This window comes from Pongo pygmaeus, chromosome 21, assembly GCF_028885625.2.
Source record: "Pongo pygmaeus isolate AG05252 chromosome 21, NHGRI_mPonPyg2-v2.0_pri, whole genome shotgun sequence".
NCBI classification, from domain to species: domain Eukaryota; kingdom Metazoa; phylum Chordata; class Mammalia; order Primates; family Hominidae; genus Pongo; species Pongo pygmaeus.
Genome location: NC_072394.2, coordinates 21,261,815 through 21,278,155, shown reverse-complemented (window position 1 = coordinate 21,278,155; position 16,341 = coordinate 21,261,815).

The window sequence follows — 16,341 nt, the reverse complement described above, 5'->3', positions numbered from 1 at the left end:
GCTTCTGGGTTCGCAGGGTTTGTCCCTCAAATAGGATTCCACAACAATGCTTCTGGGTTCGCAGGGTTTGTCCCTCAAATAGGATTCCACAACAATGCTCTGAGGGTCTGAATGTTAGTCCATCACAAAGGATTCCAGAACACTCAGGGTACTGAGTGTTTGTCTCTCACTTAGGATTCCAGAACACTGCAGCTGGGTTCTGAGTGTTTGTCTCTCACCTTCCATTTCAGAACACTGCTACGAGAGTCTGAATGTTAGTCTGTCACAAACGATTCCAGAACACTGCTGCTCGATTAAGAGTGCTTGTCTTCCACATAGGATTCGAGAACACTGCTACAGTTTTCTGAGTGTTTGTCCTTCACATAGGATTCCAGAACACTACTAAGAGGTTCTGAATGTTTGTCCCTCACATAGGTTTCCAGAACACTGTTGCTGGGTTCTGACTGATTGTCCCTCACATAGGGTTCCAGAACACTGCTGCTGGGTACTCAGTGTCTGCCACTCTTATAGGACTCCAGAACACTGCTGCTGGGTTCTGAGTGTTTGTCCCTCACATGGGATTCGAAAACACTGCTGCTGGGATCATAGTGTTTGTCCCTCACATAAGATTCCAGAACACTGCTACGACGTTCTAGATGTTTGTCCTTCACAAAAGTTTACAGATCACTGCTGCTGAGTTCTGAGTGTTTGTTCCACACAGAGGATTCCAGAACACTGCTGCTGGGCTCTCTTTGTTTGTCTCTTACATTGGATTCCAGAACACTGCTGCTAAGTTCTGAGGTTTTCTCCCTCACATAGGATTCCAGAACACTGCTTTGAGGGTCTGAATGATTTTCCGTTACAAAGAATTCGATAACACTGCTGCTGGGTTCTGAGTGTTTGTCTCTCATATTGGATTCCAGAACAATGCAACGTGGGTCTGAATTTATTTCACCTGACATAGGATTCCAAAATACTACTAAGAGGGTCTGAATGTTTTTCCCTCACAAAGGATTCCAGAACACTGCTGCAGGGTTCTGAGTGTTTGTCCCCCATATAGGATTCCAGAACACTGCTACGAGGGTCTGAATGTATTTGAATCACAAAGGATTCCAGAACACTGCTGCTTGCTTCTGTTTGTTTGTCCTTCACAAAGAAGTCCAGAGCACTGCTGCTGGATTCTTAGTGTTTGTCTCGCACATAGGATTCCAGAGCACTTCTGCGAGTGTCAGAAAGTTTGTCCCTCAGATAGGATTCCAGTTCACAGTGGCTCGGTTCTGACTGATTTTCTGTCACATAAGATTCCAGATCTCTGCTCCTGGGTTCTGAGTGTCTGTCCCTCACATAGGATTCCTGAACACTGGTAAGAAGTTCTGAATGTTTGTTGCTCACATAGCATTCCAGAACACTGCTGCTGGGTTCTGAGTGTTTGTCCCTCACATTGGATTCCAGAACACTGCTGCTAGGTTCTGAGGTTTTGTCCCTCACATTTGATTCCAAAACACTGCTGCTGGGTTCTCGGTGTTTGTCCCTCACATAGGATTCCAGAACAATGTTGTAGGATTCTGAGTGTATTTCCCTCATATAGGATTCCAGAATAGTGCTACGAGTGTCTGAAGTTTTTGCCTCAAATAGGAATACAGAACACCGCGAAGAGGGTCTAAATGTTTTTCCCCCACAAAGGATTCTGGAACACTGATGCTGGTATCTGAAGGTTTGTCCCTCATATAGGATTCCAGAACAAATCTACGAGTTTCTGTATGATTTTCTCTCACAAAGGCTTCCAGAACACTGCTGCTTCTCTCTGAGTGTTTGTCCTTCACATTGGATTCCAGAACACTGCTGCCAGCTTCTGAAGTTTTGTCCCTCACATAGGATTCCAGAACAATGTTTCGAGGGTTTGAATGTTCGCCCCTCACCAACGATTCTAGAACACTGCTCCTGGGTTCTGATTGTTTGTCAGTCAGATTGGATTCCAGAACACTGCTGCTGGGTTCTAAGTGTTTGTCCCACACATAGGATTCCAGAGCACTGCTACGAAGGATTGAATGTTTGTCCTTCATAAAGGATTACAGAACACTGCTGCTGGGTTCTAATTGATTGTCTCTCACATAGGAATCCAGAACAATGCTACAAGCGTTTTGAGTGTTTGTCCCTCACATAGGATTCCAGAACACCGCTAAGAAAGTCTGAATGTTTGTCCCTCAGATAGGATTCCACAACACTGATAAGAGGGTCTGAATGTTTTTCCATCACATAGGATTCTGTATAACTGCTACGAGTGTCTGAATGCTTGTCCCTCACATAGGATTCCAGAACACTGCTACTGGGTTCTGAGTGTTTGTCCTTCATGTAGGATTCCAGAACACCTCTGCTGGTTTCTGAGTGTTTGACCCTCTCATAGGATTCCAGAACACTGCTGCTAGGTACTGAGGGTTTGTCCCTCACTTATAATTCCAGAACAGTGATGTTGGGTTATGAGGGTTTGTACCACACATAGGATTCCAGAACACTTTTAAGAGGGTCTGAATGTTTGCCCCTCACATAGGCTTCTTGAACAGTGCTATGAAAGTCTGAGTGCTTGTCCATCACATAGGATACCAGAGCACTGCTGCAAGGTTCTGAGTGTTTGTCCTTCAAATAGGATATGAGAACAATGCTCCGAGGGTCTGAATGTTTGTCCCTCACAAAGGATTCCAGAACGCTGCTGGGATCTGAGTGTTTGTCCCTCACATAAGATTCCAGAACCCTACAGCTGCGTTCTGAGTGTTTGGCTTTCACCTAGGATTCCAGAACACTACTCTGGGGGTCTGAATGTTAGTTCCTCCCTGCTGCTGGGTTTGGAGTGTTCATCATTCACATAGGGCTCCAGAACACTGCTACTGTTTTCTGAGTGTTTGTCCTGCACATATTATTCCAGAACACTGCTACGAGGGTCTGAATGTTTGTCCTTCACATAGGATTCCAGAACACTGCTGCTGGGTTCTCACTGATTGTCCCTCATATAGGATTCCAGAACACTGCTGCTGGGTTCTAATTGTTTGTCCCTTACATAGGATTCCAGAATACTGCTGCGGAGAACTGAGTGTATGTCCCTCATATACGATTCCAGAACACTGCTGCTGGGTTCTTAGGGTTTGTCCCTTACATAGGTTTCCAGAACACTGATTCGAGGGTCTGAATCTTTGCCCCAGATATGATTCCAGAATACTGCTGCTAGGCTCTGTGTGTTTGTCCTTCACATAGGATTCCAGAACAATGTTGCTGGCTTCTGAGTGTTTGTCCCTCACATTGGATTCGACAACACTGCTGCTGGGTTCTGAGTGTTTGTACCTCACATAGGATAACAGAATACTGCTGCTAGGTTCTGACGGTTTATCCCTGAGCTAGAATTACATAACACTGCTGCTGGGTTCAGAGCGTTTGTACCTCACGTAGGATTCCAGAACACTGCTATAAGGGTCTGAATGTTTACCCCTCACAGAGCATTCCAGAACAGTGCTATGAGGTTCTGAATGCTTGTCCATCACATAGGATTCCAGAACACTGCTGCAGGGTTCTGACTGCTTGTCCCTCAAATACGATTCCACAACAATGCTTCCAGGGTTTGAATTTCAGTCCTTCCCAAAGGATTCTAGAACACTGCTGCTGGGTTCTGAGTGTTTGTCACTCACTTAGGATTCCAGAACACTGCAGCTTGGGTTTGAGTGTTTGTCTCTCACCTAGGATTGTAGAACACTGCTACGAGGGTCTGAATGTTAGTCCCTCAGAAACAATTCCAGAACACTGCTGCTGGGTTCAGAGTTTTTCTCCCTCATATAGGATTCCAAAACACTGCTGCTGGGTGCTGAGTGTTTTTCCATCACATAGAATCCAGAACTCTGCTGTTGTGTTCTGAATGTTTGTCCGTCACATAGGATTCCAGGTCACTGTTGCTAGGTTTGATGGTTTGTCCATCACATAGGGTTCCAGAACACTGCTGTAGTGTTCTGGGTGTTTGTCCCTCACATAGGATATCAGAACAATGCTCCGAGGTTCTGAATGTCTGTCCCTCACAAGGGATTCCAGAAAACTGCTGCTGGGTTCTGAGTGTTTGTCCCTCACATAAGATTCCAGAACACTACGGCTGGGTTCTGAGTGTTTGTCTCTCACCTAGGATTCCAGAACACTGCTACGAGGGTCTGAATTTTAGTCCCTCACAGCTGCTGGGTTCAGAGTGTTCGTCCCTCACATAGGATTCCAGAACACTGCTACCGTTTTCTGAGTGTTTGTCCTTCATATAGGATTCCACAACAATGCTACGAGGGTCTAAATGTTTGTCCCTCACATAGGATTCCAGAATACTGCCGCTGGATTCTGAGTGATTGTCCCTCACATTGGACACCAGAACATTGCTGCTGGGTTCTGAGTGTTTGTCCCTCACATAGATTTCCAGAACACTGATTCGAGGGTCTGAGTCTTCGCCCTCAGATAGGATTCTTGAACACTGCTGCTAAGCTCTGAGGGTTTGTCCCTCAGATAGGATTCCAGAACACAGCTGCTGGGTTCTGAGTGTTTGTCCCTAACATTGCATTCCAGAACACTGCTGCTGGGTTCTCAGTGTTTGTCCCTCACTTAGGAAACCAGAACACTGCTGCTGGTTTCTGAGTGTTTGTCTGGCAAAGAGCATTCCAGACCACAGCTGCTGGGTTTAGAGTGTTTCTCCCTCACATAGGATTCCAGAACACTGCTACAAGGGTATGAAAGTTTGTCTCCCATAAAGATTGCAGAAAAATGCTGACAGGTTCTGAGTGTTTGTCCCTCACATAGGTTTCCAGAACACTGCTGCTGTTTTCTCAGTGTTTGTCTCTAACGTAGGATTCCAGAACACTGCTGCTGGGTTCTGAGTGTTTGTCCATCACATTGAATTACAGAACACTGCTCCTGGGATATCAATGATTTTCCCTCAATAGGATTCCAGAACACTGCTGCTGGTTTCTGAGTGTTTGTCCCTCATAAGCATTCCAGAACACTGCTTCGAGTGTCTGAAAGTTTGTTTCTCGCAGAGAATTCTAGAACACTGCTGCTGGGTTCTGAGTGTTTGTAACTCACATAGCATTCGAGAACACGGTGGCTTGGTTCTGAGTGTTTGTCCCTCAAATGGGATTCCAGAACACTGCTGCTGGGTTCTGAGTGTTTGTCCCTCACATAGGATTCCAGAACAGTGCTACGAGGGTCTGAATGTTTCTCTGTCACAAAGGGTTCCAGAACACTGCTGCTGGCTTCCAACTGTTTTTCTCCACGTAGGATTCCAGAACACTGCTTCAAGGCTCTGAATGTTTGTCCCTCACAAAAGATTCTAGAACAGTGCTGCTGGGTTCTGAGTGTTTGTCACTCGTGTATGATTCCAGAACACTGCTGTGGGGTTCTGAGTATTTGTTCCTTACATACGATTCCAGAAGACTGCTTGGAGGTTCTAAATGATTGTCCCTCACAAAGGATTCCAAATCAGTGCTTTTGGATCCTGTTTTTTTGTCCTTCATAAAGGATTCCAGAACACTGCTCCTGGTTTCTGAGCGTTTGTCCCTCACATAGGATTCCAGAAATCTTCTACGAGTGTCTGAATGTTTGTCCCTCAGATAAGATTCCAGAACGCAGTGGCAGGGTTCTGAGTGTTTGTATCCCACATTGGATTCCAGAACACTGCTACGAATTTCTGAATGTTTTTCGCTCATATAGGATTCCAGGACACTGCTGATGGGTTCTGAGTGTTTGCCCCTCACATAGGATTACAGAACACTGCTGCTGTGTTCTCAGTGTTTGTACCTCACATAGAATCCCAGAACAGTGCTACGAGGGTCTGAATGTTTGTCTGTCACAAAGGATTCCAGAACACTGCTGCTAGGATCCGAGTGTTTGTCTCTCATGTAGGATTCTTGAACACCGTTTCGAGAGTCTGAATGTTTGTTCCTAAGAAAGGATTCTAAAACCCTGCTGCTGGGTTCTGAATGTTTGTCCCTCACACAGGATTACAGAGCACTGCTGCTGGTTTCTGACTTTTTGTCCCTCATGTAGGATTCAAGAACACTTCTATGAGTGTCTCAATGTTTCTTCATTAGATAGGAGTCCAGAACACAGTGGCAGAGTTCTGAGTGTTTGTCCCTCACATTGAATTCCAGGACACTGCTGCTGGGTTCTGAGTGATTGTCCCTCACATAGGATTCCAGAACACTGGTGCTGCTTTCTGAGTGTTTTTCCCTTACAAAGCATTCCAGAACACTGCTTTGAGGGCCTGAAAGTTTGTTCCTCACATAGGATTCTAGAACACTGCTACTGGGTTCTTAGTGTTTGTCACTCACATAGGATTCGAGAACACGGCTGCTGGGTTCTGAGTGTTTGTCCCTCATATGTGATTCCAGAACATTGCTGCTGGGTTAAGAGTGTTTGTCTCTCACATAGGATTCCAGAACACTGCTACGAGGTTCTGAATGTTTCTCCTTCACAAATTTTTCCAGAACACAGCTGCTCAGTTGTGAGTGTCTGACCCTAACATGGGATTTCAGAACACTGCTACTGGTTTCAGAGTGTTTGTCCCTCACATACTATTCCAGAACACCGCTACGAGGTTCTTAAAGTATGTCCCTCACAAATGATTCTAGAACACTGCTGCTGCGTTTTGAGTGTTTATCCCTCACAAAGGATTCTAGAACGCTGCTGCTGGGTTCCAAGTGTATGTCCTTCACATAGGATTCCACAACACTGCTACGAGGGTCTCAATGTTTATCCCTCACAAAGGGTTCTAGAACACTGCTACTCGGTTCTGAGTGTTTGTCCCTCCTATTGGATTCCAGAACAACGCTACCAGGGTCTGAATGTTTTTCCCTTATATAGGATTCCAGAACACTGTTACGAGGGTGTGAATGTTTTTCCCTCCCAAAGGAGTCCAGGACACTGATGTTGGGGTATGAGTGCTTGTCCCTCATATAGGATTCCAGGACACTGCTATGAGGTTCTGAATGTTTTTCCCTCACATAGGATTCCAGAAGACTGCTACGAGAGTCTGAATGTTTTTCCCTCACAAAGGATTGTAGAACACTGCCACTGGTTTCTCTTTGTTTGTCCGTCACAAAGGATTCCAGAGCACTACTGCAGATTCTTAGTGTTTGTCCCTCACATAGGATTCCAGAACAATTCTACGAGGTTCTGAATGTTTGCGCTCAAATAGGATTCCAGTGCACAGTGGCTGGATTCTGAGTGTTTGTCACTCACATAGGATTCCATAACACTGCTACGAGGTTCTAAATGTTTGCCCCTCAAAAAGGATTTGAGATCACTGCTGCTGGGTTCTGAGTGTTTTTCCCTCACGGAGGATTCTAGATCACTGCCGCTGGATTCTGGGTACTTGTCCCTCACATAGGATTCCAGCACGGTGCTGCTGGGTTCTGAGTGTTTGTCCCTAACTTAGGATTCCAGAAAAATGCTGCTGGGTTCTGAGTTTTTGTCCCGCACATAGAATTCAAGAACACTGCTACAAGGTTCTGAAAGTTAGTGGATCACATAACATTCCAGGACACTGCTGCTGAGTTCTGAGTGTTTGTCCCTCACATAGGATTCCAGAACACTGCTTCTGTGTTCTGAGTGTTTGTTCTTCACATAGGATTCCAGAACACTGCTACGAAGGTCTGAATGTTTATCCCTCACAAAGGGTTCCAGAACACTGCCACGTGTTCTGAGTGTTTGCCCCTCATTTTGGATTCCAGAACAATGCTGCTAGATTCCCAAAGTTTTTCCGTCACATAGGATTCCAGAACATTGTTACGAGTGTGTGAATGGTTTTCCCTGCAAAGGATTCCAGAACACTACTCTGTGGTTCTGAGTGTTTGTCCCTTACATAGGATTCCAGAACACTGCTACGAGGGTCTGAATGTTTTCCCTGACATAGGAATCCAGAAGACTGCTACAAGGGTCTGAATATTTTTCCCTCACAAAAGAATGTAGAACACTGTTACTGGATTCTGTTTGTTTGTCCCTCCCAAAGGGTTCCAGAGCACTGCTGCAGATTTCTTAGTGTTTGTCCCTCACGTAGGATTCCAGAACCCTTCTATGATGTTCTGAATGTCTGCCCTCAGATAGGATTCCAGTAAACAATGGCTAGATTCTGAGTGTTTGTCCCTCACCTAGGATTCCAGAACACAGCTGCTGGGTTCTGAGTGTTTGTCCCTTACTTAGGATTCAAGAACACTGCTGCTGGGATCTGAGCGTTTGTCCCTCACATAGAATTCCAGAACACTGCTACGAAGTTCTGAAAGTTTGTCGCTCACTTAGGATTCCAGAACATTGCTGTTGGGTTTTGAGTGTTTGTCCCTCGCACAGGATTCCAGAACACTGCTGCTGGCTTCTGAGTGTTTGGCCCTCCCATAGGATTCCAGAACACTGCTACGAGGGTCTGAATGTTTATCCCTCACAAAGGATTCCAGAACACTGCTCCAGTGTTCGGAGTGTTTGTCCCTCATATTGGATTCCAGAACAATGCTACGAGGGTCTGAATGTTTTTCCCTCACATAGGATTCCAGAGCACTGTTACGAGAGTGTGAATGTTTTTCCCTCCCTAAGGATTCCAGAACACTATTTCTGCGTTCTGAATGTTTGTCCCTCCATAGGATTCCAGAACACTGCTACGAGTTTGTGAATGTTTGTCCCTCACAAAGGATTCTAGAACACTGCTGCTGGGTTCTGAGTGTTTGTCCATCACTTAGGAATCCAGAACACTGCTGCTGGATTCTGAGAGTTTTTCCCTCACAAAGGATTCTAGAACACTGCTACTGGTTTCTGTTTGTCCCGCAAAAAGGATTCCAGAGCACTGCTGCTTGTTTCTTAGTGTTTGTCCCTCACATAGGATTCCAAAACCCTTCTACGATGTTCTGAATGTTTGCATTCGAATAGGATTCCAGTAAACAGTGGATGGATTCTGAGTGTTTGTCCCTCACATAGGATTCCAAAACACTGCTACGAGGATCTGAATCTTTGTCCCTCGCAAAGGATTCTAGAACACTGTGGGGGTGTTCTGAAAGTGTTTCCCTCACAAAGGATTCTAGAACACTGCTGCTGGTTTCTGTTTGTTTGTACCTCACAAAGGATTCAAGAGCACTGCTGCTGTTTTCTTAGCGTGTGTCCCGCAAATAGGATTCCAAAACACTTCCGTAAAGGTCAGAATGTTTGTGCCTCAGATAGCATTCCAGTACACTCTTGCTGGGTTCTGACTGTTTGTCCCTCACATAGGATTCCAGAACACTGCTGCTGTGTTCTGAGTGTTTTTCCCCTACATAGGATTCCAGAAAACTGCTACGAGGGTCTTAATGTTTGTGTATCACAAAGGAATACAGAACTATGCTGCTCGATCTGAGTGTTTGTCCCTCACATACAATAACAGTACACTGCTTCGAGGGTCTGAATGTTTGTCCTCACAAAGGATTCTAGAACACTGCTGTTGGTTTCTGACTGTTTGTCGCTCACATAGGTTTCCAAAACACGTCTGCAGAGTTCAGAGAGTTTGTGCCTCACAAAGTATTCCAGTACAGTGCTATGAGGGTATGAATGCTTGTCCCTCATATAGGAATCCAGAACACTGCTACAGGTTTCTGAGTGTTTGTCCCTCACATAGGATTCCAGAGCACTGCTCTGAGTGTCTGAGTGTTTGACACTCACAAAGGATTCCAGAACACTGCTGCTGCTTTCTCAGTGTTTGTCTCTAACATAGGATTCCAGAACACTGCTACGAGGAGCTGAATGTTTGTGCCTCACAAAGGATTACAGAACAGTGCTGCTGAGTTCTGTTTGTCCCTCACTTAGGAATCCAGAACACTGCTGCTGAGTTCTGAGTGTCTGTCCCTCACATAGAAATCCAAAACACTGCTACGTGGTTCTGAAAGATTGTCGCTCACATAACATTCCAGAACACTGCTGCTGGGTTCTGAGTGTTTGTCCCTCGCATAGTATTCCAGAACACTGCTTCTGTGTTCTGAGTGTTTCTCCTTCACATAGGATTCCAGAACACTGTTTCGAGGGTCTGAATGTTTATCCCTCACAAAGGGTTCCAGAACACTGCTACTGGGTTCTCAGTGTTTGTCCCTCATATTGGATTCCAGAACAATGCTATGAAATTCTGAAAGTTTTTCCGTCACATAGGATTCCAGAACACTGTTACGAGGATATGAATAGTTTTCCCTCCTAAAGGATTCCAGAACACTGCTGCCTGGTTCTGAGTGTTTTCCCTCATATAGGATTCCAGAACACTGCAACGAGGGTCTAAATATTTTTCCCTCACATAGGATTACAGAAGAATGCCACGAGGGTATGAAAGTTTTTCCTTCACAAAGGATTGTAGAACGCTGCCTCTGGATTCTTTTGTTTGTCCCTCACAAAGGATTTCAGAGCACTGCTTCAGATTTCTTAGTGTTTGTCCCTCACTTAGGATTCCAAAACCCGTCTACGATGTTCTGAATGTTTGCCTTCGGATTCGATTCCAGTACAGTGGCTGGATTCTGAGTGTTTTTCCCTTACATAGGATTCCAGAACACTGCTACGAGGTTCTGAAAATTTGTCCCTCGCAAAGGATTCTAGAACACTGCTGCTGGTTTCTGAAAGTTTTTCCCTCACAAAGGATTCTAGAACACTGCTGCTGGTTTCTGTTTGTTTGTCCCTCAAAAAGGATTCCAGAGCACTGCTGCTGGTTTCTTAGTGTTTGTCCCTCACAAAGGATTCTAAAACCCTTCTACGATGTTCTGAATGTTTGCCCTGGGATAGGATTCCAGTAAACAGTGGATGGATTCTGAGTGTTTGTCCCTCACATAGGATTCCAGAACACTGCTACAAGGCTCTGAATGTTTGTCCCTGGCAAAGGAGTCTAGAACACTGCTGCTGGTTCTGAAAGTTTTTCCCTCACAACGAATTCTAGAACACTGCTGCTGGTTTCTGTTTGTTTGTCCCTCACAAAGGATTCCAGAGCACTGCTGCTGTTTTCTTAGTGTTTGTCCCGCACATAGGATTCCAAAACACTTCTGCGAAGGTCAGAATGTTTGTCCCTCAGATTGGATTCCAGTACACACCGTCTGGGTTCTGAGTGCTTGTCTCTCACATAGGATTATAGAATACTGCTGCTGTGTTCCCTACATAGGATTCCAGAAAACTGCTACGAGGGTCTGAAAGTTTGTTTATCACAAAGGAATACAGAACAATGCAGCTGGATCTGAGTGTTTGTCCCTCACATACGATAACATTATACTGCTTCGAAGGTCTGAATGTTTGTCCTCACAAAGGATTCCAGAACACTGCTGCTGGTTTCTGAGTGTTTCTCACTCACATAGGATTCGAGAACACGTCTGCAGAGTTCTGAGGGTTTGTGCCCCAAAGAGTATTCCAGAACAGTGCTATGAGGGTATTAATGCTTGTCCATCATATAGGAATCCAGAACACTGCCGCAGGGTTCTGAGTGTTTGTCCCTCACATAAGATTCCAGAGCACTGCTCTGAGAGTCTGAGTGTTTGACTCTCACAAAGGATTCCAGAACACTGCTGATGCTTTCTTACTGTTTGTCTCTCACACAGCATTCCAGAACACTGCTACGAGGATCTGAATGTTTGTGCCTCACAAAGGATTACATAACACTGCTGCTGAGTTCTGAGTGTTTGTCCCTCACATTGGATTCCAGAACCCTACTGCCAGGTTCTGAGGGTTTGTCCATCACATAGGATTCCAAAACACTTCTGCTTGGTTCTTAGTGTTTGTCCCTCACATAGGATTCCAGAACGCTGCCGCTGTGATGTTTGTCGCGCACATAGGATTTCAGAACACTGCTACGAGTTTCTGAATGTTTGTCCCTCACAAAGGGTTCTAGAACACTGCTGCTGGGTTCTGAGTGTTTGACTCTCACAAAGGATTCTAGAACATTGCTGCCGGGTTCTGAGTATTTGTCTCTCACACACGATTCCAGAATACTGCTGCTGCGTCCTGAGTGTTTGTCGCTCACTTAGGATTCCAGAACACTGCTGCTGGATTCTCAGTGTTTGTCCCTCACATGGAATTCCAGAACACTGCTACGAATTTCAGAAGGTTGGTCGCTCACATAGGATTGCAGGACACTGCTGCTGGGTTCTGAGTTCTTGTCCCTCTCATAGGATTCCAGAATGCTACTGCTGGGTTCTGAGTGTTTGTCCCTCACATAGGATTCCAAAACACTGCTACGAGTGTCTGAATGTCTATCCCTCACAAAGGGTTCCAGAACACTGCTACTGGGTTCTGTTTGCTTGCCTCTCACAAAGGATTCCAGAGCACTGTTGCAGATTTCTTGTGTTTGTCTCTCACATAGAATTCCAGAACACTTCTACGAGGTTCTGAATGTTAGCCCTCAGATAGGATCCCAGTACCCAGTGACTGTATATTGAATGTTTTTCCCTCACATAGGATTCCAGAATACTGCTACGAGGCTCTGAATGTTTCTCCCTCACAAAGGATTCTAGAACACTGCTGCTGAGTTCTGAGTGTTTGTCCCTCACATAGGATTCCAGAACACTGCTGCTGATTTCTGAGTGTTTGTCCCTCACTTAGGTTTCCAGAACACTGCTGCTGGGTTCTGAGTGTTTGTCCCTCACATAGGATTCCAGAACACTGCTACAAGGTTCTGTATGTTTGTCCCTCACAAAGGATCCTGGAACACTGCTGCTGGATTCTGACTGTATGTCCCTCACAAAGGATTTTAGAACACTGCTGCTGGGTTCTCTGTATTTGTCCCTTACATAGGATTCCAGAACACTGCTACGAGTTTCTGAATGTTTTTCCCTCACAAAGGATACTGGAACACTGCTGCTGGGTTCTGAGTGTTTGTCCTTCACATAGGATTCCAGAACACTGATTCTAGGCTCTGAAGGTTTGTTCCTCAAAAAGGATTCTAGAACACTGCTGATGGGTTCTGAGTGTTTCTCACTCACACAGGATTCCCGAACACTGCTGCTGGTTTCTGAGTGTTTGTGAATCACATGGGACTGCAAAACACTATTCCTGGTTTCAGAGTGTTTGTCCCTCACATACGATTCCAAAACACTGCTGAGGGGTTCTGAATGTTTTTGCCTCACAAAGGACTCTAGAACAGTGCTGCTGGGTTCTGCGTGTTTGTCGCTCACAAAGATTCTATAACACTGCTGCTGGCTTCTGAGTTTTTGTCACTCACTTAGGATTCCATAACACTGCTGCTGGGTTATGAGAGTTTGTCCCTCACATAGGATTCCAGAACAGGGCTGCTGGGTTCTGAGTGTTTGTCCCTCACATACGATTCCAGAGTACTGCTTCTGAGTTGTGAGTGTTTGCCCTCACATAGAATATCAGAACACTGCTACGAAGTTCTGAATGTTAGTCGCTCACATAGGATTCCCGAACACTGCTGCTGGGTTGTGAGTGTTTGTCCCTCACATAGGAATCCAGAGCACTGCTGCTCTTTTCTTAGTGTTTGTCCCTCGCATAGGATTCCATAACATTTCTACGAATGTTTGAATGTTTGTCCCCCAGATACGATTCCAGTTCACAGTGACTGGGTGTCCAGGGGGTGTCCCTCAGTTACGATTCCAGAACACTGCTGCTGGGTTCAGAGTCTGTATCCCTCACATGGGATTCCACAATACAGCTGCTGGGTTCTGAGTGTTTGTCCCTCATATTGGATTCCAGAACAATGCTACGAGGGTCTGAATGTTTTTAGCTCACATAGGATTCCAGAAAACTGCTACGAGGGTCTGAATGTTTTTCCCTCATCTAGGATTCCAGAACACTGCTACGAGGGACTGAATGTTTTTCCGTCACAAAGGATTCCAGAACACTGCTGATGGGTTCTGAGTGTTTTTCCCTCATATAGGATTTCAGAACACAGCTGCGAGGGTCTGAATGTTTTTCCCTCACTTAGGATCCCAGAACACTGCTTAGATGGTCAGAGTGTTTTTCCCTCCCAAAGAATTCCAGAACACCCCTCCTGGTTTCCTAGAGTTTGTTCCTCACATAGGATTCCAGAACACTTCTACAAGGTTGAGAATGTTTGTCCCTCAGATAGGATTCCAATACACAGTGGCTACGTTGTGAGGGTTTGTCCCTCACATAGGAATCAAGAACACTGCTGCTGCGTTATGAGTGCTTGTCCCTACCATGGTATTCCAGATCATTGCTGCTGGGTTCTGAGAGTTTGTCACTCACATAGGATTCCCGAAACCTGCTAAGAGGGTGTGAATGCTTGCCCTTCACAAAGAATTGCAGAACACTCCTGCTTGGATAGGAGTGTTTGTCCCTCACATAGGATTCCAGAACACAGCTTCTAGGGTCTGAATATTTGTCCCTCACAAAGGATTCCAGAACACTGCTGCTGGTTTCTGAGTGTTTGTCACTCACATAGGATTCCAGAACATTGCTGCTGGGTTCTGAGTGTTTGTCCCTCACATGGGATTCCACAGAAATGCTGCTGGGTTCAGAGTGTTTGTCCCTCACATACGATTCCAGAACACTCCTACGAGGTTCTGAATGTTTGTCCCTCACAACGATTCCAGAACACTTCTTCTGGGTTCTGAGTGTTTCTCCCTCACATAGGATTCCCCAACACTGCTGCTGGGTTTTGAGTGTTTGTCCCTCAAATACGATTCCAGAAAACGATTGCTGGCTTCTGAGTTTTTGTCCCACACACAGGATTCCAGAACACTACGGCTGGGTTCTGAGTGTTGATCACCCACATAGGATTCCAGAACACTGCTGCTTTGTTCGGAGTGTTTGTCCCTCACAAACGATTCCAGAACACTGCTGTTGGTTTCTGAGTGTATGTCCCTCACAAAGGATTCTAGAACAGTGTTTCGAGGGTATGAAAGTTTCTCCCTCATTTAGAATTCCTGAACACTGCTACGAGGGTCTGAATGTTTTTCAAACACAAAGGATTCCAAAGCACTGCTACTGGGTTCTAAGTGTTTTTCCCTCACATAGGATTGGAGAACACTGCCACGAGGGCCTGAACGTTTGTCCCTCACGTGGGATTCCAGTACACTGCTGTTGCGTTGTGAGTGTTTGACGCTCATATAGGATTCCAGAACACTGCTCTTGTGTTCTGATTATTTGTCCCTCACATAGGACTCCGAAACACTGCTATAAGGGTCTGAATGTTTGTCCCTCACATAGGATTTCAGAACAGAGCAGCTGGGTCCTGAGTGTTTTTCCCTCACAATGATTCCAGAACAGTGCTACAAGAGTGTGAATGTTTGTCCCTCACTTAGGATTCCAGAACACTGCTGCTGGGTTCTCAGTGTTTGTTCATCACATAGGATTCCAGAACACTACTGCTGGGTTCCGCGTGTTTTTTCCTCACATAGGAGTCCAGAGCACTGCTACGAGGCTCTGATTTTTTGTGCCTCGCATAGGATTCCAGAACACTGGTTCGAGATTCTGAATATTTGTCCTCACAAAAGGTTGCAGACAACTGCTGCTGAGTTCTGAGAGTTTTTCCCTCACTGAGGATTCCAGAATACTGATTTTCTGTTCTGAATGTTTGTCCTTCACATAGGATTCCAGAGCAGTGATGCTGGCTTCTGAGTGATTGTTCCACACATAGGATTCCAGAACACTGCTACGAGGTCTAAAAGTTTTTCCCACACAAAGGCTTCCAGAACACTGCTGCTGGTTTCTGTTTGTTTTACCCTCACAAAGGATTCCAGAGCACTGCTGCTGGTTTCTTAGTGTTTGTCCCGCGTATAGGATTTCAGAACACTTCTGCGAATTTCAGAATGTTTGTACCTCAGATAGGATTCCAGTACACAGTGGCAGGATTCTGAGTGTTTGTCCCTCACATAGGATTCCAGAACACGGCTACTGGGTTCTGAGTGTTTGTCCCTCACATAACATTGCAGAACACTGCTACTGGGTTCTGAGTGTTTGTCCCTCACCTGGGATTCCAAAACACTGCTGCTGTTCTCAGAGTGTTTTTCCCTCACATACAATTCCAGAACACTGCTATGAGGTTCCATATGATTGTCCCTCACAAAGGATTCCAGAACACCGATGCTTTCTTCTGAGTGTTTGTCGCGCAGATAGGATTCCAGAACACTGCTGCTGGTTTCTGAATTTTTGTCCCTCACATAGGATTCCAGAACACTGTTACGAGGGTCAGAATGTTTGTCCATCACAATGGATTCCAGAACACTGCTGATGGGTTCTGAGTGTTTGTCCCACACATAGGATTCCAGAACACTGCCTCGAGGGTCCCAATGTCTGTCCCTCACAAAGGATTCTAGAGCACTGCTGTTGTATTCTGTGTGTTTTTACCTCACATAGAATTCCAGAACACTGCTGTTGGCTTCTGAGTGTTTGTCCCTC